The sequence below is a fragment of the Bos javanicus genome, chromosome 26, assembly GCF_032452875.1.
Source record: "Bos javanicus breed banteng chromosome 26, ARS-OSU_banteng_1.0, whole genome shotgun sequence".
Taxonomy (NCBI): Eukaryota; Metazoa; Chordata; class Mammalia; order Artiodactyla; family Bovidae; genus Bos; species Bos javanicus.
The window spans coordinates 49,298,251-49,305,716 of NC_083893.1; the positions used below are offsets into that span (position 1 = coordinate 49,298,251).

General features: G+C 55.3%; 1 long non-coding RNA gene across 1 annotated transcript; it reads left to right on the top strand.

The window, feature by feature from the left end:
* The first annotated feature begins 4,677 nt into the window (after nucleotides 1–4,677).
* LOC133239565 (uncharacterized) lies at nucleotides 4,678–6,476 on the top strand. Its single transcript, XR_009733886.1, has 2 exons — nucleotides 4,678–5,121; nucleotides 5,879–6,476. It is a non-coding gene; the product is annotated as an uncharacterized LOC133239565 (long non-coding RNA).
* Nucleotides 6,477–7,466: the final 990 nt, after the last annotated feature.

Genomic DNA, 7,466 nt, shown 5'->3' on the forward strand with positions numbered 1-7,466 from the left:
CCCCTCTCGTTCACCCAGTGCCGGTGCCTCAGCTCTGTCGTAGTTAATAGTCTCTCCAGTTGTTTGAAAAATTATATTTAATCACGATCTGGTACCTCACTGATGTGCTACATGGCCCAGGGAAATGTGTTTGTTTGTTGGTTTTTTTCTCCTAGGACTGCTCTTTCCCAAGTGGCCCTCTGTGTATCTATTTATTCTTAAAGCTTCTATTTCTTCCTCAGAGAACTGCAAAAGGGATCCAATTTCATTGTGAAATCTAGTGGGAGGGATAAACAAACTTCAAGTTTCACTTACTGAACTCGGCGATGAGCATTTGTGACAAACATCTCCACTCATAAATGGGTACTTTTCTGCGCTTTCCTATAATCAAATAGTAAGCAATTTTGAAACCCCTAGCAGGTCATCAGCAACGGTATTTTGGTGCAAAGAGTGAGCAGAGGCGTCTGCCTGCTGGCTGGCACCCTGCACATCAGAAGACATTGTGTCCAAGAGCGTCAGCCCACAGTTAGAGGGCCTCCTCGGGTCACGGGGATGGTGGTGGGTGGCGGGGGGCCCTGTGTGATAAACACGCTGCTCTGCTGTCTGATGATGCTGTTTCAGCTCTAAGAAACAGCATTGCAGATAGGAGTGAAAAGCGCCGAGTAGAAATTCAAGTCAGTGGGCGCCCTGGCCGAGGAGGACTCTCAAAGTCACAGAACGTGAGGGCTGGGCGGGACCCCAGGTCTGAACCTGGAGGGGTATGTCTGCGAGTGGGGACCTGGGACCCGGGCGGGAGAGGCGGCCTGACCAGGGCCCCAGCTCATCAGGAGGGGCGCAGGGACCAGGGCCTGACCTCCAGCCCCAGTCTCTCTCCTGCCCTTCCCTTCCTGGTGCGCACCCAGTGTCCCCGCGCCTGGCTGGTCCCCCTCCAGGGGAATGGCCGTCTGGAAAAGGCCCGCCGCAACCTTCTCCATTTCCAAGCCAGCGGGAGCCAGCAGGGGTGAGGCGAATGCTGGGGACCCCAGGCCTGTAAGCAGGACGTTGGCCCCGTGTCCGCACTCAGGGCTCATGCCCCAGGGAAAGACCCCGCTGTGGGCCCCACTGCCCCACCTGTGAGAGCCTGGGCTCAGCGGGCCTGCCTCGGCCTCCCAGCCCCTCACTGTTGCGGACCAAGCCGGCCGGTGGTGAACATGGCTGGGTTTTGGGAGGTGGCGATTGTGGCTGTGTGCTGGGGTTGAGGGGCACAGCTCTGCCTCCAGATCTCCAGGGCCTGCTGGGCACTTCAGAGTCGAACCATGTGGGCAAACGGCTCAAGCCCCACGGCCTCATTCCTCGCGTGTGCGGTGCTCAGCCTGGGGCCCGGCCAGCCGGCCCTCAGACAGTAACAGTGACCATGATGACCCTGTGTACTGCGGCCCGCGGCTCTGGGCGCCTCCAGGCAAGGATACTGGGGTGGGCTGCCGAATGATGCTTATCCTAGGGGCTTGTCCAGTGCTTTTGGAGTGTTTTGGTTTTAGGAAGCTTTGATTCAGAAGAAGGGAGGGGGAGAGAACAGAGACCCCAGGGCAGAGGCTGAAAGAGGCCAGGGTCACTCGGCTCCTCTCTAGGCGGCCCTGGGTGGGGGACACTCAGCTCGAGTAACTCTTAGGCTGAGAGGGCCCATCAGACGTGTATGTGTGACACTCAGCTACCCCCCCCCCCACACACACACTGCTTGTGTAGCCTCACGTCCACCAATTCCAGCTGGCTGGGAAAAGTGTCGGCACAAGACTGCAGGCCGAAGCAGAGACCCGGGCGCGGCGCGGCCGCGTGGCTTCAGTTGTCAGGACTGATTGTTTTAGTTACTCGATGCTTCTATTAATCAACATTAGTTGTTTCCTGTGTTTGACATAACTTAATGAGCATGGGTAACAGTCAGGGGCCCATCAGGACTGAGGCCTGGGGTAAGCGATGCCGACTCGGCGTCAGAGACGTAAAACGCAGATCGGGAGCTGTGTGTGCATGTGTGGGGGGTGGTATGTGGGTGGTGTGTGTGTGGATGGTGTGTGTGGTGTGTGTTTTGGGGGTGGGTGGTGTGTGTGGGTAGTGTGTGTTATGTGTGGGGTGTGTGTGTGTTGGGGATGGGTGGTGTGTGTGTGTTATGTGTGGGGTGTGTGTGGGTAGTGTGTGTGTGTGCGTGTGTGTGTGTGTGTGTGTGGAGTCTCTACAGGAAGTGCTATGGCTACAGGCAGAGCAGCAAAGGGAAGAAGCCGGGGCACCTGGGAACCCGGGGGCTTGGGGGTGACCCTGCAGAGCTGTCTCAGGCCTAGGGGTGCCCACTGGTCTCTGGGCTCTGAGGGGCATTGGCTACCCATGGGGGCATCTAAAGGGACCCAGGGGGCTGCTCCATGGTGCAGGAAGCCTGCCAGGTGGGCACAGGTGCTCCTGGGACAGACAGCCCTGGGCGGGACAGATAGCACTCTGCGGGGAGAAGCCTTCCTGCCTGGTTGCCGAGGAGCAGGGAAGAGCAGGGGGATGTCCAGAGCCCAGGGAGGGGTGCGGCTGGGGGCGGCTGGCCTTGGGGAGCATGGGGTGTAGGGGTTGCCCCACTGTGGAGGGCAGAGCAGGGCTGCGGGCTGGGGGTCTGAAGCAGAATCTGGCCTCCATTCCCAATGCCAAGTTACATCTCGGAGACTGAGTACTGGGTGAGGTGGAAGAGAATAGCTTTGCTGGGTGGCCAGGCAAAGGGGCCCGGTGGGTTCATGTCCTCACAGACGCGGGTCCCGCCTGGACAGGGCAGTGAGAAGTTTGTCCATTACAGTTCAGAGAGGATGTGATCAGCGCGTGGGCTTTACTCTGACTGGTTGGTGGGGAGGTAAGTGGGAGTCAGCATCACCAACCTTCAGATTCCACCTGGTCTGGGGCCTACGTGCTGGCGGGCAGCAGACAGCTTACCTCTCCCACCTCGTGGGGGCGTCAGTTCATCTGGAAAACAAAGATACTGTGCTGTGCACCCCTGAAGGCCAGGACCCGCCCCCCGAGGCTGGCTATTGTTCCTTCATGGCTCCTCCCGTATCTCTGCGTCCCCTTGCTGCCCTGATGAGCAACTGTTTGAATGTGACTGATGGAAGTCAGGGACGATCAAGGAGACCGAATGAAGCCTGTTTCCTGTAATGGAGAAATGGGGGACGCAGAAAGGCTTTGCACTGAGAGCCCCACGGGGCCCTGCTTGGTTTGAGGTCCAGCAGGTAACCAGCAAGGTGCTCCTGTGAGCTCACCTCCCTGAACCATGGGGTCCTTGCTAACAAGGGAGCAACCCGCGCCCCACCCCGCGCCTGTCACCTCCACTCTAAGTAAACTCCGTCTGCCGCCGTGTTGCCATTTCTCTGCTTTTCGTGTCTGTGTGGGTACCTAAAGCATATTTTAAAATTTTTAGTTTTTATCTTTACCAAAAAAAGAGGTAGAAATGTTGAAAGCAATTGAATCCATTCTTTTAATTTAGAATTATATGTCTGTGACTGTGGTTTTTCTACATTCTTTGCCTGGATACCCCAGTTCTCTCCTCCACTGGGATCCTTTGGGTCTTGTTCATCATCTGTGAGGCTCTGAAAGCCCGTTTTGACCAAGTCTCCCCAGATAGTCAAGAATTCCGTGGGGCTTATATGCCTAGAAATAGAGCTGCAGTGGGGCAAGGCATGCATCTTCTATTTCAGGAGAAAATTCCCAACTATTTTCCAAAGCAGTTGCAGCCACTTTCCCTCCTCCAGGGACATATGGAGGAGCCAGTGGACTGCATTGGTCTGACGCGGGTGTGGCCAGGTGTCCTTGTCTACTGCGGGCTGGGGGGCAGTGGGCCCCCTGTGGCCGTGGTCAGCCGGCCCTGGCCCCCAAGGGTCAGGCCTTGTTCCCGCAGCATTTCCTCCTCTGCTCACCGGCTGGGTCACTTTTCTGCTGGGCGCCGCTTTCCGGGATGATCTGCGTGCGCTCCTTGTTCATCCCGACACCAGCCCCCTGTCAGTGCCAGGAATAGCTTCCTCCAGGCTGAAACCTGCCTTTGCATTTTCTTGTCTCAGAAACTGGGGCATGAGCTCCCGCGTGCAGTGATGATCTGAGCTCATTCCCCTGATCCCATTCCTGGAGGGGAGGCGCCCTGGGAGGCAGGGACAGCCCCGTCTCCATCGCTGCTACCAGCCCTGAGGAACAAAGACCAGTGCTGTCCCGGTCTTGAGAGAACGTGGAGGTTAGAGTTAGGATCTGGAACTGGTTGGAACCATTCGACTGGAGTCCTGGTCCTCCTGATTTCGGCATTTCTTCACTGTCTCCCAGCTGCATATTTCTCCATGGGAAACAGGGAAGATGAAATTTCAAATGAAATGACATAAAGCAATACTGGCTTAGCGACAGGGAAAGAGGAGTAAACGCAGGCCAAAGGTGGCTCATTGGAGACAGTGAGAAAGACGGCTCACATGTGCTCTGGGCACTGCCCGCCTGCCAGGCAGAAAGGACTTACACCTTCTCACAAACTGTACGGTCAGCACCCATGGGACACGTGAGGAACCCTCTTTCTAGACCCTGAAGGTATTAAGAGCTGCAGACCTAGCTGTTATCTGTCCTAGCTCATAAAAATCATGGGCTTCCCAAGTGGTGCCAGTGGTAAAGAACCCTCTTGTCAACGCAGGAGACGTAGGAGATGCAGGTTCAATCCCTGGGTGGGGAGGATCTCTGGAGAAGGCTGTGGCAAGCCACTCCAGTGTTCTTGCCTGGAGAATCGCATGGACAGAGGAGGCTGATGGGCTACAGTCCATGGGGCCACAAAGAGTCAGACACGACTGAGCACGCACACACACACAAACATAAAATACCACATGTTTCCAAATCGTGGGAATGGAGACAGCATCTGCTTGTGTCATCCTTGAGTGAGATCAGAAAGAAACATTCCAAAGATCAAGACTCTAGAAGCTTCCCAAAATCTCAGTTACTTTCAGTTTGACAGCAAGAAATCAGAGGAATCGGGTTTTAAAATTGCTTCTGATACACAAATGGTCCAGTTGAACCTCTGGAGCCAGAGAACCAGAGCTTAAGACACATAATCCTCTCTGGTTTCAACAGCCCCATTCATCAGCCCTAAAGAACCTGAGCAAGAAGCTCCAATGAGCCTGGAAGGTACGACTCCTCCCTTTGGTAGTCTGGGGGAGCCTGGGTGCAGCACCGCCTAATCCATCAACCAGCAAAGTAGGCTGTGAGCCTCTTGGGCAGTCTCTGCCTCCATGAGTATGTGTGTTTAAGCAAATGAATGTGCAGATGGATGGAGGGAAGTGAGCAGGGGTGGATGGATAGATGGATGAAGGATGTATGGGTGAGTGGATGGATAGATGGACAGATATGTGCATAGGTAGGTGGTGTGATTTGTGTGTGAGTGCACACAAGAGGGGATTGGTGGATGGATGAATAGATGGTCAGATAGATGGATGGACCGATGGATGGATGAAGGGACAGATGGATACAGAGATGGATGGATTTGTGAGTGGTAGATAAATGGATGGATGGATATAATGGATGGATAGATGAATAGATGGCTAGATAGATGGCTGGCTGGCTGGATGAATAGATGGATAGATGAAGGGACAGATGGATGCAGAGATGGATAGATTTGTGAGTGGTAGATAGATGGATGGCTATAGATGGATGCGTATAGACGGATGGTTGGCTGTATGCATGCACACACGGGTGGGTGGATGGATGAATAGGTGGAGAGAGGGAAGGGTGAGGGAGGGCCAGGGTTTTTCCCAGGCACTCTATGGGCCCCTCTCACCTCAAAGAGGCTTGTCTGGGCTGTCTCCCTCCTCTCCACACCTGGGAAATGATCCTTTAAGAACTTCAACACTTGTGATCTTGCCCTACTTTCTACTTCTTCAAACAGAGCATCGGAGTGTCAGGGGGAATAGAGGCAGCTGACCTCCACTCAGAGGGAAATCTGCCTGGATTGAGGAGTCAAGCCATGGTCTGGGGCCAGGAATTCTGTGAAACACACCCTTGCTTTCTGATCTATCTCTGCGTGAGCCCGCCTACTGCTTCTCCCAAAGAAAAGGTAATGTGAATGAAATCTCAGTCCTCAAATGGAGTGGATTCAGGAGACTCCTACGGGGTTCTCTCTGTGAGAGAGCAGTCAGGTTGCCGCTATACAGGCAGGTGGAACCCAAGGACACACACTTTGCAGTTAAGGGACCTCCGGCCACCACGGCCAGGGGGCAGTGCCAAAGGCCAGCTGTCCTCCTGGGCCCTCCAGAGGGGACTCGCTCTCTCCACTTGAGGATGGATCAAGGTTGTATCACCCAGGGGTAGCGGAACAGGACCAGTATTTGGATCAAGCACATGGACCTCAGACCTTAGACCATTCTCTCCTCAAGCTCACAGTCCAGTCAATGATCTGAGCTGGTCACCGAGGGCCCAGGGACCAGGGGACGTGGCCCAGTGACGGTGACTCCAGAAGGCCATCGTCACCCACTTCCTGAGCAGAAGCAGAGCTCCGGCATCAGCAAGAACGCAGACCCAGGGGCGACACCCTGAGTCTGGTGACCCCCATGGTCCTGGTGACCCCCACACTGCATGCGTTACCACCTGCTGCTGGCTTTCTGTGGGACAGCAAGCTCCTCTGTTGGAAGGACACGGGCCTCTCATCGTGCCGAGCCCAGCAGAGTCTGGCCTTGTGGAGAGGCACCATCTGAAGCACCAGCCCCGAGGAGCACACAGGCTCACCAGCCCTGGAGAGGCTGGGGGAGTCCCCTGGCTGACGTGGGGGGCCTGGAACACGCCTGCCCTGCCCAGTTGGGTCACTGTCTGAGGCCAGCATCCCACAGGCAGCTCTGCCCAGGGAGGAACAAGGGAGGAAAGGGACTCAGTTTGTGGAAGCCCGTGCCTGGTTCTTGGAGGGATTCTGAGGTCTCATAATGGAAACATAAGCCAGCATTTAACTTCAACATCTGTCTAAATAACAGACTAAAAATGAGGCTAAGGAAGATGAACCAGAATGATTCCTCAGCCATTATAACTCAAGTAATAACCGTGCATCACGTGTTGATGGGAATAACACCGTCCTGCACCCGGTGGCTAGCACCGCGGTCCGTCTTCCAGGGCTATTTTCTTCTTGCACAGATAATTCCTCCTGTGTCTGCTGCCCCTGTGCCCCTCCTGCCCCCCCGCAGGAGGCTGGGGGGACTCCTCGGGCTCCCTGGCCTGACATGACAGCACCGATTGCCCTCAGTCTGGCATCTCTTTACCAAGCCTGCAGACCTCGCACTGAGCCAAAGATGATAAAGGGTCCCAGAGGACGTGGTTGCTTTTTCATACAATCCCTCTTGCTCTGGGCAGGTGAGAGAAAGTATAAAACATCAAAACACACTAGGTTACCGTGTAGCCAAAACCAGGGGAAGGAGAGAATGCAGATGTGGTGTGAAAGAGGAGGGCGAAGAAGGGGCGTTGATGGGGGCGGGGACCCCGAGTTGCCACCA